General features: G+C 35.3%; 1 non-coding gene across 1 annotated transcript; it reads right to left on the bottom strand.

Moving 5' to 3' along the window:
* Nucleotides 1-1529: 1529 nt before the first annotated feature.
* Nucleotides 1530-1632, bottom strand: LOC116663433. The gene has a single exon (XR_004319688.1). It is a non-coding gene; the product is annotated as a U6 spliceosomal RNA (small nuclear RNA).
* Between the last annotated feature and the right edge of the window lie 2081 nt (nt 1633-3713).

Raw genomic sequence — 3713 nt, 5'->3', positions numbered from 1 at the left:
GAGAAGATATGCATCCTTGGTAAATGGGAGAAAACAGGAACCCCTATATTATACTTATAAGAATTTTAATAAGAAACCATTTAGCATTTTAAACTCAGAGTGATAACAACGTCAAATTTTTACTAGATATTCTGCAGGAGGAAAGAAAAAGAGGCTTTTCAAAAATAAGTATGTTTAATTGTCTACTATCAGGTAGATAAGCAGAAGATTAAGTCTTATATATTAGATGGAGATAGACTTCTGGATTCATTAATATACAATGCTTAAAGCTCATAAAACTTGATGAAGTTTTATAAAATCTCATTTAGAAATAAATGTCCTTCTATGTCATGAAATGCTCTTTATAATTACTTTTTTAAATTTTACTTTAATCTTGAACTCTTGGTAAAGTAGTAGTTTCCCAAGGATCTCTGGGACAAAGGTAAATGGAGTCCCATTAATGGAAAAAGGTAGCTTCAAACATGCTTAATACTGCTGGCCTACATATATCAGAAACAAGGGTGGCATTCCCACTTGATTCAAGAATCTTTGGAGAGAACAAAACAGCGTCATGTAGTAGAGGAAAGAACACAGGCTTTGCAAATCTTAACAAAAATAGATTAAAGTTGTGTGATCTTGGACAAACTAACCATATTGAGCCCAAGTTTCCCCATGAATAGAAATAAGATAGCAACATTAGTGTCATAATGTTTTGTGGTGATTAAGGATAATATTTACAGGGTAACATGTTTCTTGGCACATGGTAGGTGATCAATGTGTGGTAACTATTATTATAAATTATCATTTCCAGATTTTATGTTGTAATGAGAAATATAAATCTGTCAATATCAAAATAAAAGAATGGATGATTCCTGGAAATCTTAAGGCAAAAATATGTGAATAAATAAAACTATGGAGAAAATGTTAAGTGGCAACTTCCAGGAGTTAGGTAGGTGTTGTGTCTTAGCTGATATCGTAGGTGATGAATAGACAAGTTTAGTGCTGTGACTTAAATTTTTCATTGCTCTAGCGCATTCCAAAGATAAAATGAATAGAGGTTTTCCAGACAGAGATTATGATGATGAAACATCTGTTCTCCACTTTCTCTTCTTAGGTTGTATAACTTTCAAAATTTAGCCTATAAAGTAAGCCTAGATCTAGTTTCTACCAGGAACCAGAGTTCCTGTCTTAACATTTTCTATCCAACTTTCCTGTTCTTGTTCCTACAGTCCTTTCTGGCTTTTTCTCCTGACCTTTCACTCTGTCCAATTTCCTTTTCCTGTCTGTTTAATGAAAAGTCCTCTTATGTTCTCAAAACTAGCCTCCTCAGGGGTATTCTCAATCCACCTTGCACCGTGGAAGGACACAGTCCTCCTTAAGAATTATAAAATACACTTTGAGATGTTAAAAGCAGTTACTCTCTGGCCCTAAGAACTTTTCATTGTCTTAGATTTAAACTGATCAAATCCCCAGGTTTACATTTTAACATATATAACTTTATCCACTGGCCTGTGGTGATCTTTAAAAAGTCACAATTTCTTCTTCTTTTGTTTTTAATGAAACACTTCATGAATTCACGTGTCATCCTTGTGTAGAGACCACGCTAATCCTCTCTGTATCATTTCAGTTTTAGTATGTGTTGTCGAAGCAAACACTCTTTCCTTCTCTCCCTTCCTTCTTCCCTTCCCTTCCTTCCTGCCTTCCTTCCTTCCTGTCTTTCTGTCTCTTTCTTTTTGAGTAGCTGGTCTCTTGCTATGTATAGGGTCTATTTGCAAAAGTTTAAAACATTTTTACTTTAGGCAAGCACACATTTTTTTTTCTTCCGTTTTTTAACTTTTTCCCTAGAACAAATCTTGCAATGTCATCCAGCATATAAAAAAAGATAAAGCCTTTTTTGTTAGGGGGTAAATGGGACCAGACCTCTGTCTGCTCTCTCATCTCCATCATTTCCGTGACTCCTGCAGGATCTCCAAGGAACCCCAGGCCCAGGAAACACATTCACAAACCCCTGGGTTAGTGAAAAAAGTTATTAACTGGAATTCTGAAGACTTGAGTTTTAGCTTTAGTTCTCACATCAAATTTGGATGTGTTATTGATAGGGTTAATTGTTTCATCTGTAAAACAAGGGCGTAGAACAGTGGTTCTCAGTTTTGGCTTTGTGTTAGAATCACCTGGGGAGCTTTTAAAAATACTGATGCTAAGGCCTCACACTGTAACAATTAAACTAGAATCTCTGTGGCGTGACCTAGACAACGGCATTTTTAAGAGCTCCCCAGGTGGTTCCAGTGTGCAACCAAGTTTCAAAACTGCTGAAGAATTTTTGAGCAATAATGTTCCACAGATCCATGGGTCTGTGCAGCTTGTTTTGGTAGATGTAGTTAAAATGTGCAAAGTCTTTTCATTGATAGATCGTACTCAGCGAGAATCGGGGATGAAGGTGGGCATAAAGATTGGAACCTGGGAAAAAAAGTTTTTTGATTATCTTAATAGCTCAGTGTATTGGGCAAAACACTTAACTTTGTTATATCCCTGATGGGAGTGATTTTAACTTCCTGTAAAATGAGGTTCTCAACTGAGAAATCATACTTAAATGCAGTGTTATTATTTTTACACCAGTAATGACACCATTTGCTAATATGATCAGCCAAGAATTACACCTAACTATTTTATTCAGAAAATAAATAGAATAGGCAGATTGACTACTGAAATGTAAAATATGGTTAATATCCCTCAGCTGGTGGTATAGATTGAAGACAGATTGAAGCAACATGTTAGCAATGGGAATCTGATACTGAGATGCTGCATTAAAAGTGGCTTTATCAAAAAGGCAAAGAGAAAAATAAAAACAGAATTGCTTCTATGTGCTTCTTGTCAATTATGAAAAAACTATTGTTTTGGCTGAGTTTCCAAATTAGGAAAAAATTTCTCAGTATTGGTGAGCAATTGATCCTAAAAGACATACAAACTAGATGATAATATTCAGGCTATAATCTCCAAATGTCAAATGGATTTATTGTGATTGGATAAATTGCAATGAATACCAAATAGTTTTAAAAAGATAGCAGAATTAGAGCAAAAATGATTGATATTAGGTATGCTAGACATATAACTAAATAGAAATGCCTTTTCATTTTCTAGTTACCAAGGCTATTTACATATTTTCTCTCCTTTTTGGGTGGCCAATAGGTATTCAAGATTCATGTGCTTTAATCTCCCCTTTTAACAAGGTAGTTCTTTTCTGGAAGTTGGTAACCTTTAAATAAAAGAAAAAGTGCAGTTGTCACTTGTGGCAGGATGACATATTAATAATTTTTACCTTGTCCTTAGGCTTTTTGTTGAAATAGATTTACCAACAACAGAATAACAAAATAAATTTATATATTTTTCTGGGCAGAAAGGTCAGCTTTGTGTTTTTGTGTTCTAGCCCTCCTTACCCTAGAGGAAAGTTTATACCAGCTTTTTTATGTGGAAGTGCCCAAGAGGCTGGGCACTACACCCAACATTGACTTGACAGACTAGGAGAAAGTCCATAGAGACAATTTTGGCAACATAGACTTGAGCAACAGCAGCCTTGTACATCTCTGAATGAACTGTGTTCACAAGGACAATGAGTGCTTTTCCAGTGGCCAACAGTGACCACTGGTTGAGAACCTCCTCTGTTTTTCTTGGACTTCATAAGATCTGATATCTTGGTACAAAATAAAATAAATGATTGAAAAGAATGGGAGATGGAG

This window comes from Camelus ferus, chromosome 4, assembly GCF_009834535.1.
Source record: "Camelus ferus isolate YT-003-E chromosome 4, BCGSAC_Cfer_1.0, whole genome shotgun sequence".
NCBI classification, from domain to species: Eukaryota; Metazoa; Chordata; class Mammalia; order Artiodactyla; family Camelidae; genus Camelus; species Camelus ferus.
This window is presented reverse-complemented; position numbering and strand designations above follow the sequence as displayed.